Raw genomic sequence first — 27,019 nt, 5'->3', positions numbered from 1 at the left:
AATAGATTGATGATCTGGCAAAAGGGGGAGATAGATACCCTATCCTCATCAGTAAAAACGTTTATTGGATTCTCGTTTTAAACTCATGTATACTGTATGTTACACTTATAATAAATAAACTCCAAAGTGCAAATGGGGGGGGGGGGGGGGTAAAATTAGGATGTCTTTATGAGGATTAGCTGCAATGCCATGGAGGACACTAATCACAATGCGGGTGCAGATGTGTAAACGACCCTGTGACTTCACCATTAATATTAACAACACAACCATTGGTTCCTCCACTCATGCCAGAGTCCTGGGTGTAATCCTTGACTCTGACCTCTCCTTCAGCCCCCATATCCAATCACTGGCTAAATCCTGCCGCCTTCACCTCCACAACATCTCCAGAATTCGACCCTTCCTGACTAATGACACCACAAAGCAACTCGTTCACTCCTTGAATATTTCCCGCCTTGACTACTGCAACTCTCTCCTTAATGGCCTATCCTTAAGCAGGATACCCCCCTTCAGTCTATTATGAATGCTGCTGCTAGACTAATACACCTCACTAATCGTTCCGTGACTGCTGCCCCTCTCTGCCAATTCCTTCACTGGCTTCTCCTACCCCACTGTGTAAAATTCAAAATGCTAACCATAACATACAAAGCAATCCACAACCTCGCCCCCATCTACATCACCAACCTCATCTCCAGATATCGCCCAAATCGTCCCCTCCGCTCCTCCGACGACCTCCTGCTTTCTAGCTCCCTTGTTACCTCCTCTCATGCTCGCCTTCAAGACTCCTCCAGAGCCTCTCCCATCCTGTGGAACTCCCTGCCCCAGTCTGTCCGCTCAGCCCCTACCCTGTCCACCTTTAAGAGTTCCCTGAAAACTAATTTATTCAGGGAAGCCTATCCCACACCCACCTAATTGTCCCCGAGCCCCCCCATCAAATCATTCTCTGCAGCTATTACCTTTTGTACCACCACCCCCTCCCTTTAGAATGTAAGCTCTATGAGCAGGGCCCTCCTGTACCTTTTGTATTGTACTGTAATTGTGTTTTCTCCCATATACATTGTAAAGCGCTGCGTAAACTGTTGGCGCTATATAAATCGATAATAATAATATTATAGTATCTCAAGTTTAAATCATAGTATTTCAAATTTATTCTGATCCTTAGCTTTTGAGAGCAGATCATGACAGTTATCCAAAGGGACAAACCATAAAATTGTTTATGTACGATACCAGAGCAAACAATTTTCATTTAATCAGTACGGTATTCGTCCATGCATGCTTGGAAATGAAAAAATACATTACAATACAATACAGCACATTCCATCACTTCCAAAGTTGTATTCTGTCGTACGAGAATTTACAGAACTTTTGTAACCTATTGGTTTTTGATAGAAAGACTAGCATGCAAAAAGGAAAAAAAAATGGACGATTATTCATCTGATGTTCTCATTGGGGGTTATTTACTAAAGGAAAATCCACTTTGCACTGCAAGTGCACTTGGAAGTAAAATCGCAGTAGATCCGAGGGGAACATGCAAGGGAATTAAAAAACAGCATTTTAGCTTGCACATGATTGGATGATAAAATCAGCAGAGCTTCCACTCATTTCAGAACTACCCCTCAGATATAGAGTGACTGCACTTCCAAGTGGACTTTTAGTGCACTTTCAAGTGCAAAGTGGATTTGCCTTTCATAAATAATCCCCATTGCGCGTATGAGGCTTAAGCCACAGCCAGCCTCTCTTCTTCTATTCCTTGTCTCTTTTTCTTTCTCTCACTCTCTCCTCCCTTGTTCTTTCTCTCCTCCCTACCTTATAAATTCTCCCCCTCCCCATTGTTTTCTCACCCTCTCTCTCCCAAAGTGTGCATGGTCTCAACAGTTGCTGGATTTAATCAATTTGTTTTTTAAGGTGAGCTCTTTAAGGTGCACTTTAAACAAAGTGTAAAGAAAAGCACAAATAATGGAAGAGCATAATTTTTGCAAAACGATCCATTGTGCTGAGGTTTGTGTGTGTCTATGAGATTGTCACTTGTGGCCAGTAATTAGCAGTATTTTGTGCACGTAAGTATTGTGGCATATATGTGCAGTGTATACAGCGAACAGGCATAAGTTCTATTTATTCATTCCTTTTCAAGTCAATCTAATCGTTTAGTCTTGTCAATTGACATTTGGATTGAGCATCTTTGGTAATTTTTTTTGGTGATTTTAAGAGCATACTATGTGTACAGGCATTTTTGTGCATGTTTCATCCTTGAGCAGTATTTTATTACAATTTTTAGTCATAGAAAGTTGGTTACTAGGCAAGAAAACACAAAATTTTGCTTATTCCCATTAAAGTCCATTGGGGACATAATGTGTGACTCTGTCTACTTTTTTCAGCAACAAGCTTCAACAACACTATCAGGTGTGAATGGGAACCACTGAATGTAATGGAAAGCATAGTGTTGAAGCACTTCAAATAATTGAGATGTGTATGGGACCTGAGGCACATCCATTGGCAGAGCATGCTATAGGTACCGCAGAATTTGTTTCTTTGTTGCATCCCAGGGTGCCCCAGGTTTTATAACCCTAGCCATGATCACATTTTGTCATGCTGTTTTCACGTTTTGACTGTAAAGCAAGGCAGGTTACTTGTTATGAGTTTTTTTTTTTAACATTAATACATTGATTACATGGTTTATATATCCATTGTTTCAGTTTTTGGGATATTTCAGGTTGTCAGTAAAAAATGTGTTTGGTCAGTAAACGTTTCATGTTTTTATTTCACTCCAAGTATGCATTGCATACTAGCACATTATGTGAAACCTACCTGCAAACAAAACCCTTATTGTCACCACTGGAGGCCACATCCATGTTTACCCATCTTCCTTCCAGATCCGCGGACTCTGGCTGTGTGACTGGCAGGAGCCGAGTTACATCAATCCCACGCATGCGTGCAAAAGCCGCCGGTCACAGCACAGGGCTCTGAAGAAACGGCACTGGTGACCTCATTGGCTGTATATGAAGTAAATATATCCTAAACATCTTTAGGAGATATTTACAGTACCTATAGGCTTAGCTATAGGTACAACCTAAACATGAGACTTTACTTCCACTTTAAGAACACAGTTACTTGAAATTGTCCTCACAAACAGCCTCCTTCTCGCGGAATCCAGGGTATCTCTGGTAATACAGGAAAAGAGCTAGAGGGATTCCAGGCCAAAGGACACAGGGGGACCACTCTACTACAGTTGGAGTATTCCCGTAGCAATTGGGGATCCCCATAGTAGCTGGGGCTTACAAAAGGTTATGTGCTAATGTATGCCAGTTCTGACAGTGCACGGCCACTCACCTGACTGAATATCACTTGCTACCTCTGCCTTATCAGTTGTGGCCTCTCTGAGCTGCTAAGGCTGTCCATACACTATATCATTTTCTTATTTCATTTCCTTTAGATTTACCTTCAACTATGTAGTTCAAGGGCCTGCCTGATTGCATACAAATTGAAAGTGTTTAGGTTTGACCTCATATTATATGGTTTTGGTAAATCTAAAGGAAAACTGTACAAGAACATTGTATAATGTATGGCCAGCTCAAACCCTAAACATCGTTCAGTTAAAAAAAAAGTCAGTAATTCGGCTCATGTGTATGTCAGTTGGTCCGACAGAAGGAACATGTTGGAAAACCAGCTGCCGAGCAACTCCCAATCAGCTAATGGCTGAGAGCGCTAACCGGAACGTTCTGACGGGGGGGGGGATCCCCCTGTCAGAACACAAAAGCTCAGCATGGGAGATCGCTGTACAAACATTGGATAGTTAGTACAGTGGCCAGGGCTGGACTTACCATTGGGCTTGACTGGGCTCAAGCCCATGGGCCCCGCCCAACAGGGGGCCCCACCGAGATACATAGCCGAGTGTACTTGGCTCGGCTCCGCTCACAGTCACGCCCAGTCCCGCCCTATAAAGCACATAATACGGGGAATGGACGTGACTGTAAGCCGAGCCGAGTACACCAGGTTACTCTTGGCTCCGCTCGGGACTGCGAGAGGACTCGAGAGCCGCCGAGATACACAGGACTCTGTATCTCCGCGTCACTATTTTTAAACTTCAAGACTGCAATGGCAAGGCTACAAATGACAAGGCTACACTGACAAGGCTGCAAATGACACTGGACAAGGCTGCAGATAGATGGGCAAGGCTGCAGATGGACACTGATAAGGCTGCATTGATGGGCATTTAAATTAAAGTTTTTTCCTTAAACTTCCCTCCTAAACTTGGGGTGTGTGTTATGAGCCAATAAATACGGTAATGTATAGAAGGTAGGGCCCGAAAGTGACTCAAGCCCAGGGGCCCCCACCACCCTAAGTCCTGCCCTGACAGTGGCTCCAACCGGAGCTGACAGTTTTTTTTAATCAACCCACTGAATTGGATGAAAAAAAAACTGTTATGCCGCGTACACACGAGCGGACTGTATGGCGTACTTAGTTCGTCATACAATCCGACGGACAGTCCGTCGTACTTTCGACTGAACGGACTTGACCACACATGGATGCACAAACAGTCCGTCGAAAGCTTGCGCGATGACGTGTACAGCACGTACGACGGGACTAGAAATAGGAAGTCCAAGACACAGCAAAGCACCCTTCCGCCGTGTAAATCCTTTCTGGGCATGCACCATTCTTAGTCCATCAAACTAGCATACTGACGAGCGGATTGTCCGCTGAAACCAAAGTACGACGGACAGAATTTAGAAAAATCCGAAATTCTTAGTACGCCGGACTGCACGCTGAAAAAGTCCGCTGAAGCCCACACACGAGCGGATTGTCCGCTGAAATGTGTTTCGACGGACTAAGTACGCCATACAGTCCGCTCGTGTGTACGCGGCATTAGTGTGTGCCAGGTTTAAGGCTGGATTCACACATATGCATTTTTTGTGCTTTTTGCAGAATGTGTTCCATAGGAAACCGTGTTAAATAGACTGTAGTGCAAATCTGCAAAATGCAAAAAGCACTAAAACTGCATAGGTGGGAATCCAGCCTAAGGGAGGGAAGCATAGGAATGTATTTTCTCTGTGCATGCCAATCAAGGGAGTTCTGAGAAAAGGAGTTAAAGGAGATTGGCTGCTGTGGATGGCTACTATGCTCTGCCTGCAGCTATAAATTACAGTGGTCCCTGAAAATGTGTTTGACTCTTATTTTTTATTATAATATATTGCAGCATATCTTAATGTTGATTTAAAGGAGCTGTGGGCTGGAAAGTACAGGTACCATAACCAATAAAGCTGTATAAGTAAATTAATAAAGAAAACATGGACTTTTTTTTTACATACTGTTTATTGAAGAATAGATAAAAATTCAGTACAAAGTACCATGACAATGTACAAAAGAGTAAGTTAATCTAAGCCCTTGTACACACGGTCGGAGAATCAGTCGGAATGTGTCCTATCGGACCGTGTCGTCGGATAATCCGACTGTGTGTAGTATGCATCGGACTGATTCAGTCGGAATATCCGTCGGACCCAATTTTCCAACATGTTGTAAATATTTCCCGACCAACTGGGCCGATCGGACATACTCCGATCATGTGTAGAGAATTTTGATCGGACCAAGTGCCACGCATGCTCAGATCAAATTCCTACATCAAAGCTATTGGCTATTAGCCTGAATGTAGTCCCATCGTAACGAAATTATGTCATCACGTTCTAAAAGATCGGATTTTTTTCGCCAACTTTGTCCGACCGTGTGTATGCAACAGTTTCGGACAAGATCTGATGGACAAAATCCAACGGGCAAAATCCGACGGATTTGGTTGTGGAAATCTCCGACCGTGTGTACAGGGGCTAAGACAGGAATACAAATTCATCAAAAAAAGAAACAACAATTTCTAAGCACAATGAGAGCATCTAGAACAGTGATGGTGAACCTTGGCACCCCAGATGTTTTGGAACTACATTCCCCATGATGCTCATGCACTCTGCAGTGTAGTTGAGCATCATAGGAAATGTCGTTCCAAAACATCTGGGGTGCCAAGGTTCACCATCACTGACCTAGAACATCAAGATTGTACTAACTATGCGTAAGACAGATTACCAGAGGTTACCAGAGATTTGCCCAAAAGGCACCTAACCAATAAACCACAATATAGTGGACATGTACAGAGAAGAGAAGAATAAGATTCAAGGAAGATGCATCTGATAGTGGGTAGTTCATGTGTCCTATTTACAAGAGAACAGGTGCATCCTATCTTGTAAATTATAGAGGATCCTTTCCATTAACATGATAGCATCAGTTCTGTTTAGAACTGAAGACAAGGCACAAGACAAATGTCCCTTGTCTTCAGTTTGAGACAGACAAGACAAATTACTTACCACCTGGTAAGTAATTTGAAAACATATGGACTTTTGAGGCGGCAGAGCATTACAGCTTACATTAGTGTAAAATCCCAAGTTTATTAATAACATTCGAAACATCACATTGATGTACTACCAAGTATAGTCACTATAATGCCTCCATTACGCATAAAACCCTATCCAACACCTATTAGCAATATACATATCCCTTTGTTTTTATTCTCTATGTGGGCTATTACACTTAAAATTTACATATTGTATACATTACCTGTTAGTGCCTGTTAGCTATGAGGTAGTGGACTGGGGGATTCTTTATAGCGCTATGCGTTTTTTTGGATGAGCTGTGATTCTTCAGGAGTGTGATCTAAGCTGTCTCTAGATTAGACATCAGTAAAAAATGTTGAAATGCATCGTATGCATAGATCTGAAACGTATCAATATATATTAGCTTTACTGTGCCTATTAAAGCTACATACCTAAGGACTGCAGCTTCCAAGAAGCATGATCCCTATAATTTCCTCTGGGGTAATTACAGGGGCACCAAAAAAATGAGAGCGAGCCACATCAGGACTTTAACTGATCTACCACAACATATAAGAATGTTACAGCGCCTAGAGGCGATTCAGTTCGCATTGTGCGCTATACAAGTATTTCATTCATTCATTCATAAGAATGTAGACAAAGATTATCAATTACCATATTTATTGGCGTATAACATGCATAGGTGTATAACACGCACATTCATTTTAAGAGGGAAGTTGGGAAAGAGGGAAAAAAATGAAATTTTTGTATTGGCGTATAACACGCACACGCTATTTGCACCCGATTTTCGTGGTTAAAAAGTGAGTGTTATACACCAATAAATACAGTATATATTTCCAGTACGTATACATTCAAAAAAAGGGAGGAATATTGGACTATACCTTATGCTAATGTGTTCATTTACCTCCCCAACTCTTGACATATTCCTTGGGCATAATTTGTTTTTTTCTAGCCCAGAACTAGGATAAAAGTAATGTGGATATAAATACTGATGGCTGGAACTAACCTTTGTACATATAACCTTAAATCATGTATATCCCACCATGAAATTACAGGTGGTATGGACATTTCCTTCTTCTTTGCAAAGCAGATGAGATAATAGATTAGGTTACTTATGGCTGATAGTATGTAAATTATTCTTCCTCACATATGTAACATACTATACAAATGTATTTACTATTAGGAGCATAGAGAAGGTTAAACATGTCATCTTTCTATCCCTATTAAGCCCCCACGTATTAACATATCCCTACTCCCTAGGTGCAAATTCAATCTTTGGCTATATAATTCAGTCGATCCTGAAATTAGTATGTGCTTATAGGGATCTAAGTCTAAATATTTTACAGTAAGTAGTGTTATTTCTGGCATTTTTAGGCAACAAATGCTTTTGCAAAATCAAGCTTTCTGCTAAACGTGATGTCAACCAGTGTGCTACCTAATTGCATAAAAATATCCCAGCAGTGAAAGTGTAATTCCTCATAATTGCATATTTCATATATCAGTAGCTAAATGTAAAATGCAAATATGCCTGCTAATGCTATTCAGTCACATTAATTTTAGGCAGTTATAAAAATAGGAGGCCAAATGAGGTTTCTACAGATTTGTTAAAGATGGCAATCATATGAAGCAAAGCACACAATGTTTCTTGCCCTGGGTGGTTTTACCATACTCTAAAGATTATCAATGAGATATTAAAACATGACTCCAGGCAAATAACCAAAATGTGCTTTGTTCCTTGATTTATAACGAAAAAAATGATCTAAAGTTAAAATTAGGCTATATAGGGAACACTTAATCGACAGTATGAATAAAATGCAGGACTCTTTAGCTTTTATAATAACCCTGAAACCCAGGGCAATCTGCTGCACAAGTGTACTATTCGGGTATGAACTCTCTGCTGGTTCTTTTTGAAACCCTTTCATGTCTAGGCCTTATTCTGCCATTTGTTGCTTACAAGTTAAAATCCGTACTTTCTGCTAGAAAGTTACTTAGAACCCCCAAACATTATTTATATACATATATTTTTTTAGCAGAGACCCTAGAGAACAAAATGGTGATTGTTACAATTTATGTCACACGGTATTTGCGCAGTAGTCTTTCAAACACAATTTTTGGGGAAAAAAGAAATTTTCATGAATTGAAAAACAAACAAACAAAACAGTAACGTTTTTTATATAATGTGAAAGATGATGTTACAGTGAGTAAATAGATACCTAACATGTCATTTTTTGAAATAACGTACACTTGTGGAATGGCGTGAAACTACGGTACCTAAAAATCTTTATAGGCGATGCTTTAAAGGTTTTTACTTGTTGAGAGTTATGCCGCGTACACATGACCGGACTTTCCGGCAGACTAGGTCCAACGATCTTTCCGACAGACCTAGTCTGCTGGAAAGTCCAGCCAAGTGTGTTTACGCGTAATAACAGAGGAGGTCCTGCTCTAGAATTATTGCTCTCGCTCTTACAAGAGTGGCAATACTTCATACGTGTCGTTTTAACACCGTTTATATTTGTGGGTGTGACTTTCATATGAGTTTGCTTCGCGGGGGGATAGGGCGCTTTAATTTATTATTTTTTTTACACTGTCTCTTTAAAAAAAATCTGATAATTTTTATTGCTGTCACAAGGAATGTAAACATCCCTTGACAGTAATATTAGTGACAGGTACTCTTCATGGAGGGATTGGCAGCCAAGTAAACCGCAAATAATGTCATGACATTGTTTCCGAGTTACTAGATCTGAGACCCGATCAAAGCCGATTCCAGCTTCATTCAGGTCTTTGGGCAGCTGGCAGATATGTCAGATGGTTCTCTGGCCTCCCGGTGGACATCTCCTTCCACTTAGTATAAAAGCAGAGTGACTTTTATCCGCATCGGTTGTTATCCCAAGAAAGCCAACTGCTGGCTTTAAAAAATGGTACCTGGCATCACCCCAGTACAACCCCTTCAAGCCGAGAATGCATATTTGCGTATGGTCTACGTGAAGGGGTTAACTTTCTAAAGGGTCTTAATATTTTTGCTTTGCGAATATCTCAGCATTCATGTAAAAGTCATGATAATTATGCATAATGTTTGCTATACGTGTGAAGTGTCAATTTTACTATTCAAACAGAAAAGAAAATACCCGTGCTGTGCTCTTTAGGAAAGAACTGCAGGGTTTCCCTATGTTTCAGAAGTTTAGAAAATGACTGAGCTAATGGGTGTTCTGCCAAGCAACCTTCAGCTGCTGTGTGAAGTCAAACATTAAGCAGATGTATTACTACCACTGCTTACTGTAACAATTCCTGCTCAAGGATCCTGGTTGTTAGGGAGCTGGTACCTGCCAGCATCCTAACAACCAGTGACTCATCCCCACCCACCACATTCAGCAGTCAGCAGGAAATTCCTGGCTAAGAGGTGCATGTAAAAAGTAGTGGATGGTGTAGAAAAAAAAAAGGCCCACGCTTCCTCCTACATTTTATACTAGGGCCTTTCAGATCTGGTATGGATTTTAACTTCGCTTCGGGCCCGGAAGATTTTATCCCCTTCCTGACCAGAGCACCTTATGTACCCATTGTTTCTGTTTTTATGGGTGCATTCAATTATAAGATTTGTTTAATACTTGCCAACTGCTGAGAGAAGACCAGGGACCCACATGGAATGTGGGAAAGTCTGCTAAGACCCAATGGCAGACCGTGTAGGCCAGCTAGCCCTAGAGCCAGATTAGTGGGCTTGGGGCTGCTGTGCTGAGGTTGTGTCCACAGAATATAGGAGCCTGTGTAAGGAGCTGCAGCTGGGACTCTGCTGGAAACTGTCTGCTCTGTTGTTGCGGAGAGAGGCCCTTTACTGCTGTCCATGGATTAAAATACAAGGACCACATGGCTGTTGTGTGAATCTGTTTAGAGCCCAATTCTGATTGCTGCCACACCCACCAGAGGGTTTCCACTGAGAGAGGAAACGTTGCTGCTGTGCTGCATCAAAGGTGTGAGTGTACTATACAATCCCCCGGAGATACTAGTTGCTGTTCTAGAGTTTATGCTAGAGCATGTTGCTGACCAACGTGCCCTATAGAGACTGTGTGGTGCACAGCTTATATAGTACCAGAGTGAACACTGGAATGAGGTACTATACCATACTATTCTATACTGCTGTACCAAGAGAGCAACTAGGCCATGCATGCTACCAAAGACTGCTACCTGTCTGTAGTTATTGAGAGAATCTGATGGCTACAGAAACTGAATGCTGTATGGTGTGCTGCTGCTGCAGAGAGGAAGGCCAGAGTGTTCTAATGTTGCAGCTAACTGACTTCCCAGCATTCCAGCTATCCAGTCAACCATCGTTCCAGCCATCACCACAAATTACAGCTGCAGAGAGCTGGCTCTAGGGGTAGGACTTTTTCACTGGCCATCGAGGGACTACTTGGGCCAAAACTACAGCCATCAGTGATGAGAGGCCTCTGGCCACCATACTGTTTACGCAATTTGGTGTGCCAATTAAAGGGCTCCATCTCTGACAGGACTGCAATTAGGGTAACCCTAGCCAAAGGTTTAGACAGGGTTTGTTGCATGTAGACAGGTCTAATGATAGCCATTGTTGTGTGTCTGTTTTAACCTGAGATTTCTTGTATAGCCGTTTTGTGCCGTTATCACTATCTAACCCATCTCTCCTGAAAGGGCTTGTGCTTTCTCTTATAAAGTCTGTTTAAATATTTACAGGTGTATCAGTGTTCTCAGACCCACAAATGGGTGCATCATCACAGGTGCAGGGCAGAGGAAAACCAATACATCCAGCAGCTCCTAGGGGGTGGCGCTACACTAATAACAATTACAACACAATGGCCTGAGCACCGTTATTCAGCTCATCATCCTATAAACATGCGGTAGAGCTTGGGTGAGTTTTTGTTTACATTACTAATAACAGTTACACTAGAGTTTTTATCGCTAAAGTTGTTACTGCAACAGGTATCTCTTAAACCCTAAACTTTCTGTATTAACCAATATATATAAACAAAGTTCTTGGATAACTTTAAGTGGTTGTAAACCTCAGACATGAAAAATGAACAAATCATGTTCCACTATAGTGTGTACTAACCTAAATCCACACCACAGAGTCTGGTACTTCTCTGATCTTTCTTCTCTCTGCTATCTGCAGGACTCATACCTAATATATTAAAGGGGTTGTAACGAGTGGTTATTTGAGTTATTGTTGCCTTTCTATCATCTCAAACTAGTCTGCCCATTCTCCTCTGACCTCAGAATTTTGGTCCACACAACTGCAGCTCACAGAATATTTTCTCTATTTCGGACCAGTCTCTGTAAACCCCAGATATGGTTGCATGTGACAATCCCAGTGGATCAGCAGTTTTTTAAATACCGTACATACTCGATTATAAGCCAACTTTTTCAGCACATTCTTTATGCTGAAAAAGCCCCCCTCAGCTTATACTCGATTGACGGTCTCCCGCTGTGTCATGCAGTCTTAACTGTTCGGCGGCCGTCCACTGTAACAAAGCCCCACCTCCTCCTCGTCCGTGATAGACGGAACACTGAAAACGGATACAATGCTGGGAGACTGAATCAGTGTTCCGTCTATCACAAATGAGGAGGAGGTGGGGCTTTGTGACAGTGGACGGCCGCCAAACAGTTTTTTGTGGTAAAATTAGGTGCCTCGGCTTATTTTCAGGTGGGCTCATACTCAAGTGTATATACGGTACTCATACCAGCCCATCTGGCACCAACAACCATGCCATGTCACTTAAATCCCCTTTCTTCCCCATTCTGATGCTCGGTATGAACTTCAGCAAGTTGTCTTCACTATTTCTAGATGCCTAAATGCATATATACAGTATCTCACAAAAGTGAGTACACTCCTCACATTTTTTATTTTTTTGAACAATAATTTTTTATTGAAAGTTATGTAGGGTACAGAAGGAAAAACAAGGGGGAAATAAATGGGGAAAAGGAAAGACAGAACAACAAAAAAAAAAAGAAAAAACTAAGTTGGGTTCAGAAGGGGTTAAATGCGATATACATATTGCATCATCGAGTGACATACTCAAGAGAAACCAGACAGAGTTGTACACTCCTCACATTTTTGTAAATATTTTATCATATCTTTTCATGTGACAACACTGAAGAAATGACACTTTGACACAGTAGTGAGTGTACAGCTTGTATAACATAACAAAATGCTGTCCCCTCAACACATAACTCAACACACAGCTATTAATGTTTAAACCGCTGGCAAGAAAAGTGAGTACACCCCTAAGAGTGAAAATGTCAAAATTGGGCCCAATTATCTATTTTCCCTCCCCAGTTTCATGTGACTTGTTAGTGTTACAAGGTCTCAGGTGTGAAGGGAGCAGGTGTGTTAAATTTGGTGTTATAGCTCCCAATTTCTCATACTGGTCACTGGAGGTTCATCATGGAACCTCATAGCAAAGAACTGTCTGAGGATCTGAAAAATAGAATTGTTGCTCTACATAAAGATGGCCTAGGCTAGATACGGCTGCCTCTCTGCGAACAGTGATGGGGATTATAACCGACTTTGGTGAGTTTTCAGGCTTTACTATAAAGTGGTCCAATCAATATTAATGCCCATTGACCCCCTGACAGCATCCCTACCCACAAGAGCGAGCCAAATCACCATAGCAAATAGCTTCAATTACTTGGGGGTGGTGGTTACTCCAGACCCGACCGACTATCTTCGGTTGAATTTGGGCCAGCTACTGGGCAGAGAGAAGGTCGAATGTACTAGCTGGTGAAAGCTTCCCCTGTTAATGGTGGGCAGAGTAAACCTAATTAAAATGGTATGGGCACTGCAACTCTTATATGTGTTTCACAATTGAATGTGGATTTCCAATAAATGGTTCAAACGCATTGATTCTTTAATGCAAGATTTAAAGGGGTGTTCCAGTGGGGAATTTTTTTTTTAAAAGTCAGCAGCTAAAAAAAAGTAGCTGCTGACTTTTAATAAGGACATTCAAAATTCCATGGCACCTGTGATGTCCCTCGGCTCTCGGGTTCTGGTGCCGTCATCCTCACTAAGGGGAACTGCCCCTTTCCTACTGAGCATGCGCAAGTTGCGCAGCACTTCGTGAATGGGACACGCGGTGTTAGGAAACACACAGTTCCCAGAACACAGCGCGCCCCATTACCCAGAAGACAACGCGACGAGGAGTGAAGACCGAAGATCACCGCGGAGTAGGAAGAGGCAGATTAGGAAGACTGTGTAAACTGTAATTAAACCTATAGATGAAATATCAATAAGTAAAACTAGTGGCGCTAATGTGATAAATCACAGAAATCACAGAAATAAATATGATAATAAAGCAAAAAGCACCCAGTGATATAGTGCCTTGCGAAAGTATTCGGCCCCCTTGAACTTTTCAACCTTTTGCCACATTTCAGGCTTCAAACATAAAGATATAAAATTTTAATTTTTTGTGAACAATCACCAACAAGTGGGGCACAATTGTGAAGTGGAACGAAATCTATTGGATATTTTAAACTTTTTTAACAAATAAAAAACTGAAAAGTGGTGCGTGCAAAATTATTCGGCCCCTTTACTTTCAGTGCAGCAAACTCACTCCAGAAGTTCAGCGAGGATCTCTGAATGATCCAATGTTGTCCTAAATGACTGATGGTGATAAATAGAATCCACCTGTGTGTAATCAAGTCTCTGTATAAATGCACCTGCTCTGTGATAGTCTCAGGGTTCTGTTGAAAGCGCAGAGAGCATCATGAAGACCAAGGAACACACCAGGCAGGTCCGTAATACTGTTGTGGAGAAGTTTAAAGCCGGATTTGGATACAAAAAGATTTCCCAAGCTTTAAACATCCCAAGGAGCACTGTGCAAGCAATCATTTTGAAATGGAAGGAGTATAAGACCACTGCAAATCTACCAAGACCTGACCGTCCCTCTAAACTTTCAGCTCAGACAAGGAGAAGACTGATCAGAGATTCAGCCAAGAGGCCCATGATCACTCTGGATGAACTGCAGAGAACTACAGCTGAGGTGGGAGAGTCTGTCCATAGGACAACAATCAGTCGTACACTGCACAAATCTGGCCTTTATGGAAGAGTGGCAAGAAGAAAGCCATTTCTCAAAGATATCCATAAAAAGTCTCGTCTAAAGTTTGCCACAAGCCACCTGGGAGACACACCAAACATGTGGAAGAAGGTGCTCTGGTCAGACGAAACCAAAATCAAACTTTTTGCCCACAATGCAAAACGATATGTTTGGCGTAAAAGCAACACAGCTCATCACCCTCAACACACCATCCCCACTGTCAAACATGGTGGTGGCAGCATCATGGTTTGGGCCTGCTGTTCTTCAGCAGGGACAGGCAAGATGGTTAAAATTGAGGGGAAGATGGATGCAGCCAAATACAGGACCATTCTGGATGAAAACCTGTTGGAGTCTGCAAAAGACCTGAAACTTGGACGGAGATTTATCTTCCAACAAGACAATGATCCCAAACATACAGCAAAATCTACAAAGGAATGGTTCACAAATAAATGTATCCAGGTGTTAGAATGGCCAAGTCAAAGTCCAGACCTGAATCCAATCGAGAATCTGTGGAAAGCTGAAAACTGCTGTTCACAAACGCTCTCCATCCAACCTCACTGAGCTCGAGCTGTTTTGCAAGGAAGAATGGGCAAGAATTTCAGTCTCTCGATGTGAAAAACTGATAGAGACATACCCCAAGCGACTTGCAGCTGTAATCGCAGCAAAAGGTGGCTCTACAAAGTATTAACGCAAAGGGGGCCAAATAATTTTGCACGCCCCACTTTTCATTTTTTTATTAGTTAAAAAAGTTTAAAAAATCCAATAGATTTCGTTCCACTTCACAATTGTGTCCCACTTGTTGGTGATTCTTCACAAAAAAAAAATTTTTTATATCTTTATGTTTGAAGCCTGAAATGTGGCAAAAGGTTGAAAAGTTCAAGGGGGCCGAATACTTTCGCAAGGCACTGTAAGTGAAAAAATGCAGAAAATAAATAAAAAAAAGTCCTAAATTGGTAGTAAGATCCAGACACTCTTCTCAAATTCTTGAATCTTCCACCCCACCGCGTGCTTGTGACACCACTCCCTCCCATGAGGAAGTCATTACGACGGTACGTGTCGGGGCATTGGCTACAGGACAATCAATTGCACTGATTTGAGACGCCACTCTACTGAAAAGCTACACTGCCGCCGTAAGCAGCGACCGAGGAGTGGGTGGGAGTTTACGCTTGAGCGGACACTTCTGGTCCGCCGAGGCCACAGTACACCACTGAACCATTGGTTGTTGTTTGCTGTGGGTTTACACTTAAGGTCACTATGGAGTCACTTTGCTGAGTTAACATGTGAATCAAGTGGATGTTCGTCTTTTATCTCCGGTGTGGGTGTATTAGTATAGTCTTCCCCCGAATTAAAGGCTGCCTCCCATATAGCGATGGATGTACCAAGCATTTCATGCTTGGCCCCAACCGGTGATCTCCTTAGGAAGGTATGGAGGGAATTTCAAAAAGCTTTGACTACTAGGGGCCCATTGCCCTTTACAGCTCTGTGGAATAACCCCAGGCACCCGGAACTCTTTGAATTACAAAGGTTCTCTTCCTGGAGACAAAAGGGATATGGTTCTTCCCACAGCTCTATGAGGAGACCGTCCTGAAAACATACAAACAGATATGCACAGAATTCCAGCCCACCTCAAAGGGCTTTTATAAATATCTCCAACTTAGACATGCCCTGTGGGCACAGCAACCTACGCACTTCTTAATTGTGTCATCCTCTTCTTTGCTGATGGAAGTCCTCTGGGTGGACGTCCGGAAGGGACCGATCTCAAAAATATATGCAGAGTTGTTGTCCTCTGTCCAAGATCGCACCTCATTTAAATGTAGAACTAGATGGGTGGAAGATATTGGAGACATAGATGGGGATCAATGGGACATGGCTTTGGAATCGATCCCTGCAATATCGGTCTCAGCCTCCCATAAACCTTTGCAATTGTTTATTTTACATAGAACATATAGAAGACCTATACAACTCCATTGTTAGGGCAGAAGAGACTCTCCCCTATGTTCAAAATGTAAAGTACATCAGGGAGACTTTATACACTTGCTTTGGAGATGCCCCAAACTCCACCAATATTGGGCGGAGGTTTCCCAATGTATTTCTAAATTGCCTCAGATAACTGTACCCCTGAACCCCCTGGTATACCTGCTAGGGGCAATTGACAAGGAGATGTACCCAAAGGGAATGCATTACATGATAACCAGGCTGCTGTACCTGACTAGGAAACTTGTAGCTATATATTGGATGGCATCTACAGTTCCCACAGAGAAACAGTGGATTAACTATGTTAATTAACTTCTTCTCAGGGAGCGACTAGCCTACAGCCACAGGAAAGCTGTGAGAAAATTCGATCTCATTTGGCAGCCATGACTGGATGATTCCAGCATTGCCCAACCACAACTGGTTATGGACAGACTCCTGCAATAGAGACCCACCATTGCTATCGGGGGGTGGGGGGAGAGAGAGAGAGGGGGAAGGAGGTAGGGGAAATTGGTTAAATGTTCAAAGGAAAAGCACTAGGATCTGCATAAACCTTTTGCTGAAGAAGTGTCTAATAAGGTTATAACACATTGGATCGAAAGTGCTAGTTGGTGTTTTAGTTGGAAAATCACAATATCTGTATTACCTTCTGTCATTGCTCATGCTCTATGGATGTCCGATACAATCTGTTAAATATGTATTCTCTCTTACCTACCGGTTGCAATTATTGTATGCATTGAATGAGCAATTTATTAATAAAAAAAAAAACATGGCCTAGGCTATAAGAAGTTTGCCAAGACCCCGAAACTGAGCTGCAGCACAGTGGTTAAGACCATACAATGGTTTAACAGGACAGGTTCCACTCAGAACAGGCCTCGTCATGGTCGACAAAAGAAGATGAGTGCACGTGCTCAGCGTCATATCCAGAGGTTGTCTTTGAGAAATAGATGTATTAGTGCTGCCAACTTTGCTGCAGAGGTTGAAGGAGTGGGGGGGTCAGCATATCAGTTTTCCCCAGGCATAAACCCTAGGGGCTTGGAGGAAGCTCTTTTGTATTGGTTGACCTGTAGGGGGTGGTAACCTGCCTGAAAATGGGGAAAAAAGTTAACCCTTTCATCCCGGTTTCCCCTAGCTTTCAGATCAACCTGAGCACACAGGAAACAACAAAAACATTGTAACATTTGGCATCTGGCTGGCTCGGCTAGCATAAATAAATGATCGCAGCCAGGGGTAACCTGCCTGAAAATGGGAAAAAAAGTTAACCCTTTCCTCCTGGTTTCCCCTAGCTTTCAGATCAACCTGAGCACACAGGAAACAACAAAAACATTGTAACATTTGGCACCTGGCTGGCTCGGCTAGCATAAATAAATGATCGCAGCCAGGGGAAACAAGTGTATACACAGACACATTTACCCCTTTGTAGGCACCTGTCTACAAGAGTACAGTGTCTCTGGGGCTGTCCATGAACTTCATGCTGTTCTGTAACACCATACACAGCTCTAAGGCCGCGTACACACGCGGGGACTGTTCGCCCAACTTTGTCCGCCAAACAGTTTCAGCGGACAGTCCGCTCAAAATTAGCATGGACGGACTTGCCCACACACGACGAACGAACAGTCCGCTGAAACCGTGCGCGATGACGTGAACGGCACGTACGACGGGACGAAAAATACGACGTCCTATACACTGCAATGCAAACTTCGGCGTGTAAATCCTTTCTGAGCATGCGCGGAACTTAGTTTGACGAACAAGCCTACACACGAGGGGACTGTTCGCTGAAACAGAGTTTCAGCGGACAGTTTTTCGGAATTTCCGAAAAACTTTGTTCAGCAGACTGTCCGCTGAAACTGTCCGCTGAAAGCCCACACACGAGCAGACTGTCCGCCGAAACACTGTTCAGCGGACAAAGTTGGGCGAACAGTCCCCGCGTGTGTACGCGGCCTGACACATTCCTCAAACCTGTAATTTAAAAGAATTGTGCATCCTCAATGTAGCCATTAAAACTGCATGAAAAGGTCCTCTGCATGTTATTGTTTTTGTTTTGTTTTTAATTTTGGCATTGGTACATGTGCCCCATGGCAGTAATTGCCTTCCTATGCCTCTTTTTTCATGATAGTTTGTTTATTCGCCCCACAAATGAAACACACTGAATATCAAGATTTCCCCAACAAGCATAGTCAGATTTCCATGGGGGAATAGTTTAGCTCTTCTGAATTTTCAGGACATTTTGTGTAACTGACAACATGTGAAACAGCAGATTGGTAGACTCGCTCATCCTTAAAAGAAAGTGTGCATGTTGAAAAAAAACAAAAACAATGTACGTTTATATAAAAGTTTTTGAGTGCCGCAGTGATTATCAATACAGATATGTGATGTGTTATGTCATTAAATCAAATGCTTAGATAGGTATGCAAACATGTGAATTGTAAATGTGTATTTAGTTGTTCTATTTTAACTTGCAATAATGGTTAAGAAAAAATGAGCCACTTGTGTTTTTATTGAATTATTTTGTGTTTTTTTGTAGAATACATTACTTGCAAACAAAATGCATCTTGTATTTTACATCTTTTATTTAGGTATAGAAAAGTACATTTGTTCACTTTTGAAGAAACGTAAAAGCAAACCTCTATTATGAGATGCCAATTAAATGGAGGACATGTATACTATGTTATTCTGTTGCTGTAATGGTAATTTTTTGGATGAAATTATTACCCGTGAAGATGTTTATTATATCTTTTTTTATTACCTATTTGTTTCTTACTGGCTTGTAACCAAGCTCAAAACAATCAGAGTCAAGAAGAAAATCATCCATTTCTCTGACTGTGGAAAAGCCACAATTCTTTTGCAAGGAGAACGTCTTTTTTTTACCTTGCTGTCACCCAGGGTTGTTCATGTTCCTAAGTTAGTACAAGTATTGGCTTCTGGGTCTATCTTCCTTGTGTGAAAAATTATGATTTATTATTCTGTGAAGGAATATATTGCAGGAACGTATTTATGCTTCCCTTTTTACATCAGGATACAGAATCAAAGCTTTTTCCTTCTCTTTCTACATTTCTGGTTTTAAGAATATTAAATCTGCAGTCTGGGTATTACAATTTTTACATAGTTACATTCGTCCAGCTTAAATCAGTGTAAATATGTATATGCTATACCTGTGGGATCCCTATAAAAGCTGGAAATCACTGTAATTACCACTACTACAGCAATCTCCACTAGTTTCAAGGTCCTGTGTCCATTGGCTGCCCTGTTGCATTGTGAACACAGGGAGTCTAGATTCCAGTCAGAGAACACTTTGCATTTTCTCAGTGAATAGAAAGCGTTCTCTGATTGGACAAGGTGGCGGGGCAGGGCAGTGAGGGCCGGGTATTCATGGAGGATATGTAGTGTTTTCTAAATGGCACCCATGCTAAGTGAGCATCCTTCTAGGTTCACTAAGCAGCAGGGTAGCTTGGGTCCCGAAAGCTAACGACGATTACGCTAATAATGGTGCCTACTGCAATGATTTCCAGCTTTGACATGGAACCCACAGGTATGGCACATACCTTTTTACATTGGTCCAAGCTGAACCTATGTAGCTGTGAAAAAAAATTACCATACCTAACCCCTTCCTGCTGACGTAAGACATATATGCGGCTTTACTGTACTGGGCTTTTTTCCGTGGCTCAGTGGTTAGTCGGAAAAAAAAAAGGACAGAATTCCCCCATCCACACATGCAAAGTGGATGGAGGAATCATGTCTGTTGTGTCGTTGTGTTCTGACAGTGGGACTCCTCTGCTGTCAGAATAAACTGATTGAGAACATTATCCAACAGTCCCGTCATTAGATCAACTTCTGGCAAGGGCGAACGGCCATAGATGAATCAAAATTCAGTCAGTTTCGCAGGGAATTTCAATCCATTTATGCGCAGCTTAAAGCGATAGTAAACTTTTTTATAAAACCAAAAAAAAAACACCTTCTTCCTGCAAGTTAAGGTTATAATGAGCGAAAGACCTACCTTAAAATGCTCCAGTAGCGCCTTGTCACCACTGACAGGGCTTTCATCTTCATCCAGTCTTCCTTCATGGTTCGCGGGCTCTGGCCTTTTGAATGGCCAAACCACGATGACGTCACTGCCATGGAACAGAGCCCTGCATATGCCGATCCTTCAGAACACATGCCTTGCAGAAACAGCGAATATCTCCTAAACAGTGCACATTAATGGAATACTTCTTGTACCTACAGGTAATCTTTATTATTTAAATATCTTCATTTGCAGATAGAAGTAGTGACTGGCTGAATTTGCTTCTTCTCCCTTTACTGTCCAGTCATATGTTATTGAATTCTTTAGATTGTAATCTCCATGAGCAAGGCCCTACTATTCCTTCTCTTTTGAACTGTATTGTACTGTCACTGTCAGTCAGTGATTATGCAGCCACATAGAACAGTCAGAGGAGAATGAAAATTCCTTATACAAGCTTTAACCAGTGCTTGACCGGACACTGATTGAAGTCACAAGTTTGCTATATACTGCTGATGAGAAAAGGTATTTAGCAGTTTATATTTATTAAAATAATTGCATTTCCATGTTCTGTGTATTGTGCAATAGTGATGGACGAACTTCCGACGGGACGTTTCGCGAACGCGAAACGCGAACGGACACAAACGTTCGCGAAAACGACCGTTCGCCGCGGGCTCCATTGACTTCAATGGGAGGCGAATTTCGCAAACCTTTAGGTCGAATTTGCGGCCACGGGGTAATTATTAGGGGGTAGCACGTAGTCCCACCACCTGGACAATAGCATAATACATGTATGAGGTGAATTTGGGATCGATAACTACAAGCATTTTTTTTTTATTTGGGAAATTGTTCTGACAATTCAGGACTATGGAGCTAATGAAGGCAATGGAGGAGAGGGAAGGTCAGGGACCAGGGTAGGCAAACAAGAGGGTGCAGGAGATACAGAGCACTGACAGCAGCACCGTAATACAGAGCACTGACATCAGCACCGTGACATACAGCGCTGACAGCAGCTCCGTGACATACAGCGCTGACAGCAGCTCCGTGACATACAGCGCTGACAGCAGCTCCGTGACATACAGCGCTGACAGCAGCTCCGTGACATACAGCGCTGACAGCAGCTCCGTGACATACAGCGCTGACAGCAGCACCGTGACATACAGCGCTGACAGCAGCTCCGTGACATACAGCGCTGACAGCAGCTCCGTGACATACAGCGCTGACAGCAGCTCCGTGACATACAGCACTGACAGCAGCTCCGTGACATACAGCGCTGACAGCAGCTCCGTGACATACAGCGCTGACAGCAGCACCGTGACATACAGCGCTGACAGCAGCTCCGTGACATACAGCGCTGACAGCAGCTCCGTGACATACAGCGCTGACAGCAGCTCCGTGACATACAGCGCTGACAGCAGCTCCGTGACATACAGCGCTGACAGCAGCTCCGTGACATACAGCGCTGACAGCAGCTCCGTGACATACAGCGCTGACAGCAGCTCCGTGACATACAGCGCTGACAGCAGCTCCGTGACATACAGCGCTGACAGCAGCTCCGTGACATACAGCGCTGACAGCAGCTCCGTGACATACAGCGCTGACAGCAGCACCGTAAGCAGCCCCAGGAGGAAGTCAGCACAGCACAGGGATGGTGTGATCCCCTCATAATAAGAACCCCCAGGAGGAAGTCAGCACAGCACAGGGATGGTGGGAGCCCCTCATAATAAGAACACCCAGGAGGAAGTCAGCACAGCACAGGGATGGTGGGAACCCCTCATAATAAGCAGCCCCAGTAGAAATATGACACCGCTCAACCTCTTCAAAGAGGAGGGTAGGGGCATATAGTACGGTGTGCTTTTTTGGGTCAGGGAAGTGAGCCAAATGAATTAAGAAGGTCTGTGTGCTTGATTCCAAAAATTGTTTATAGACATATACATGGTCTACTGATCACATGTGTTGAATTCCTCCGAGATCCATGCCTCATTCATTTTTAGAAATGTGAGGTAGTTAACACTGTGGTGAGCTAGGCGAGTACGCTTATCGGTCACAATCCCCCCTGCTGCGCTGAACGTCCTTTCGGACAGGACACTGGATGAGGGGCAAGCCAACAGTTCGATTGCAAATTGGGCAAGCTCTGGCCAGAGGTCAAGCCTGCCCACCCAGTAGTCTAGGGGTTCATCACTCCTCAGAGCGTCCACATCGGCCGTTAACCCAATGTAGTCGGACACCTGACGGTCTAGGCGTTCCCTGATGCTGGATCCGGATGACACCTGTCGATGGGTCGGCTGAAAGAATGACCTCATATCCGAAGTCACCAACACATCTTCAAACCGGCCTCTTCTTGCAGGCGCTGTTGGATTGGTACCCGCAAATCCTTCTCTGGGAGTGGGAATTGCTCCTCTGCCAGCGCACGCAAAAGCAGAATGCAGCATTTCTCGAAGCAAGGCCTGGAAGTGCTGCATTCTGACAGCCCTCTGCGACGGCGGTAACATTTCCGCCATTTTGTGTTTGTACCGGGGGTCTAAGTACGTTGCCACCCAGTACTGGTCCTTGACCCTCATGCTTTTTATACGGGGGTCCCTATTAAAACACTGGAGCATGAAGGCCCCCATTTGCACTAAAGTGGAAGCGGTGTGGTGGCCTGGCTCCTGCTCATCATCCAGGATAATGTCGTCCTCTTCATTCTCCTCTCCCCATCCTCGCACAACAGGGATCCCAGAAAGGTTTAAAGCATGCTCTTCTTGCTCCTGCTCATCCGCCCCGGCACCATCCTCCTCTGACTCCTCATCAGACTCCTGTTGTTGACTTGTCTCAGATAGAGTAGCCCCCCCTGGGAATTCATCCAGCATTGCGACTTCCTCATCTTCCCGCTCCTGCTCCTCCACAGCCTGATCAATGACACGACGCAATGCACGCTCCAGAAAGAAGGCATAAGGTACCATGTCACTGATGGCGCCATGGCTGCGACTGACCAGTTTGGTGATCTCCTCAAATGGCCGCAGAAGTCTGCATGTGTCGCGCATGAGCAGCCACTGGCGCGGTGAAAAAAAACCCAGCTCCCCAGAACCGTTTCTTTCGCAGAGTTCATACAGGTAGACGTTAACTGCACGTTTCTGCTGGAGCAGCCTATCAAGCATATAGAAGGTTGAGTTCCATCGCGTCGGGCAATCGCAAATAAGACGTCTGACCGGCAGATGGTGTCGCCGCTGAATGTCAGCAAGGCGAGCCATGGCCGTGTAAGATCTTCTGAAATGGGCCGAGATTTTCCTTGCCTGCCGCAAGATGTCCTGGACCCCAGGGTATTTGACAAGGAATCGCTGCACGACCAAGTTTAAGACGTGTGCCATGCACGGCACGTGCGTGATTTTGCCCTGTTTCAATGCGCTAAGCAGATTGGCACCGTTGTCACACACCACTTTACCAACTGTCAAATTGAGCGGTGTTAGCCACTCATCTGCCTGTGAACGCAAAGCTGAAAGGAGTGCCGGGCCAGTGTGGCTCTTTGCTTCCAGGCACAACAGACGCAGCACGGCATGGCAACGTCTCACCTGGCATGTGGAATAGGTTCTGGGGAGCTTGGGCGGTGCAGTGGAAGAGACGCTAGCAGCGGAAAAGGAGGAGGCAGCTGAGGAGGAGAGGGAGGAGGATGGAGTAGGAGGAGGAGAAGAAGAGTCAGGCCTGCATGCAATCCGTGGCGGTAAAACCAAATCTACACGGGTGCCACGGGTTACATGCTTGACGGCCGTCAGAAGGTTCACCCAGTGGGCAGTAAAACTGATATACCTTCCCTGCCCGTGTTTGCTAGACCACGTGTCTGTGGTCAGATGTATCTTGGCACCGACACTGTGTGCCAGAGATACATTCACTTGCCGCTGAACATGGCCATATAGCTCTGGGATGCCCTTCTCTGAGAAATACTTCCTTCCTGGGACCTTCCATTGTGGTGTTCCAATGGCCACAAATTTGCGAAAGGCCTCCGAGTCCACCAGTTTATATGGCAGTAGTTGGCGGGCTATGAGTTCTGACAAGCCAGCCGCCAACCGTTGGGCAAGAGGGTTATCCGGCGTCATCATTTTTTTACGCTCAAACATTAGGCCCACGGAAGCCTGCCTTTTTGCAGAAAAATGTGAGCTTGGCGTGATGGAAGGTGGAGTGGAGGACAATTGTGAGGAGAGAGGAGAAGGAGAAGTAGAAGACGAGGCTGGACGGTGAGAGCCTGCAGTGTGGCTTTGTGTGTTCCGTTGCTCCCACTGGGCTCGGTGATGGCTGCTCATGTGCCTTCTTAAGGCGGTCGTCCCTAGGTGAGTATTGGGCTTACCGCGACTAACGCGTTGACTGCAAAGATTGCAGATGGCAACGCTATTGTCAGCAGCGGACACGTTAAAAAAAGCCCACACTGCGGAGCCATGTGCCGGTGTCCTGGGAGCGCCAGATGTGACCGTACATGGTCGATGACTCGCTCCTGATACATTTGCAGTCTGCTTTGTCCCTGCTGTGCAATGTAAGTCATTGCTGCTTCTCCTCCCTATCTGCTGGTCCATATCTCCCTCTGAACTCCCCTCCTCTTCCTCTCTTGTGGGCACCCACGTGACATCACTAGACACGTCATCATCAACGTCACCTTCCCCACCGCTATAAGTAGAGTAGGCAGCAACACCGGGGACCAACCTCCTCCTTGGGCTGATCTGGGTACTGGCGTCAGACTGCTGAGTAGCGCTTGTTGCTACCTCCTCTTCCTGATCCAATACCAAGAGTGGCTGCGCATCAGAAATGTCCTCTTGATATGGATCGGAAAATAATTCCAGTGACTCAAGCGGAAGGTATGTGGTGGTGGTGGTGGTGGTCGTGTTGTTGGTGGTAGTGTCTTTGGGGGTGCACATAGCAGAGAGTGAAGAAGAGGGTGCAGATCGAGAGGATGAGGAGGGTGCAGAAGAGTAAGGCTGAGCGAGCCACTCAACCAAGTCTGGTGCATCCTTTAAAGTAATTGAACGCACCTTCTGCAACTTCCCACTTTGGCTCAAGCCTGTTGCTCCTGCCCTACCCCTACCACCCCTGCGGAAGGGCCTGCCTCTTCCTCTGCATGTCATTTTTTAAATGACCCTGTGACAAAACTCTTAGTCCCTATACCGCTGAAGGACTGCTGCAGTATAGGTGAGCGGTCAGCAGTGGTGCACGTCAACCCTATCTATTGTGGACCTATAGCGGTCCTTACAGAACAGCAGACTGTACCGCACTCAAGCCTATGTACCGTAGCACCCTATACCAAGTTACCAGTCCTTATAAGAACTTTTGTGGACCAAGCAGGTTGTGTATTAGTGTTTAGCAGACTGTACGTCAGTCCCTATACCGCTGAAGGACTGCTGCAGTATAGGGCAGCGGTCAGCAGTGGTGCACGTCAACCCTATCTATTGTGGACCGATAGCGGTCCTTACAGAACAGCAGACTGTACCGCACTCAAGCCTATGTACCGTAGCACCCTATACCAAGTTACCAGTCCTTATAAGAACTTTTGTGGACCAAGCAGGTTGTGTGTTAGTGTTTAGCAGACTGTGCGTCAGTCCCTATACCGCTGAAGGACTGCTGCAGTATAGGGCAGCGGTCAGCAGTAGTGCACGGCAACCCTATGTATTGTGGACCGATAGCGGTCCTTACAGAACAGCAGACTGTAACGCACTCAGGCCTATGTACCGTAGCACCCTATACCAAGTTACCAGTCCTTATAAGAACTTTTGTGGACCAAGCAGGTTGTGTGTTAGTGATTAGCAGACTGTACGTCAGTCCCTATACCAATGAAGGACTGCTGCAGTATAGGGCAGCGGTCAGCAGTAGTGCACGGCAACCCTATGTATTGTGGACCGATAGCGGTCCTTACAGAACAGCAGACTGTACCGCACCCAAGCCTATGTACCGTAGCACCCTAGACAGACCAAGTTACCAGTCCTGATAAAGAGCTTTGTGGAACAAGTGAGTTGTGAATGATTAGCAGACTGCAGCAGAAGGGCAGCAGTCAAGTATAATATTCTTTCTATATTTGGAAGAAAGAATATTATACGTGTACAAGCCTATTACCGTACCACTGATACCAGTCCTGAAAAGAACCTTTGTGGAACTAATAGTAACAGCAAGTCTTTAAAATTATCCTCACTGCCTGACACACTGCTTCCTGCCTGTCCCTATACAAATTGGCAAAAAAGAGTAGGCTGGAACGATTAGCTGGAACAGCTCTTTTGTGGACCTGATAGTAACAGCTAATGATGATGATGATGATGATGATGAAGAAAGACTAATCTGGCTGAGCTGTCCCTAAAATAGCAGCATACAGCGCTCTGTCCCTTTATCTAAACTGACAAAAGAAACTCAGGCTGCTGACCTAACACCTATACCAGTCCTGAAAAGAACTTTTGTGTACCAAATAGCTAGCGTTTTCTCTGTCCCTACTCCACACAGGATCCTTTCCCTACAGTGACAGAAGAAAGAATGTAAAATGGCCACCGGATCGGGTGTATTTATAGGTTAGGGGGAATGTCCAAGTGTCCATGAGCTGTCATGTCTCAATTGGTTGTCCTGTAACACATGATAAACGTGTCACGAAAGGTTAAAGTTCTTGTATACATTAAACACGTAAGTCCGCCGGGGCG

This window comes from Lithobates pipiens, unplaced genomic scaffold (genome assembly GCF_037356315.1).
Source record: "Lithobates pipiens isolate NorthernLeopardFrog02 unplaced genomic scaffold, aLitPip1_a1.2 Scaffold_13, whole genome shotgun sequence".
NCBI lineage: Eukaryota > Metazoa > Chordata > Amphibia > Anura > Ranidae > Lithobates > Lithobates pipiens.
Note: the sequence above shows the minus strand (reverse complement) of the source record.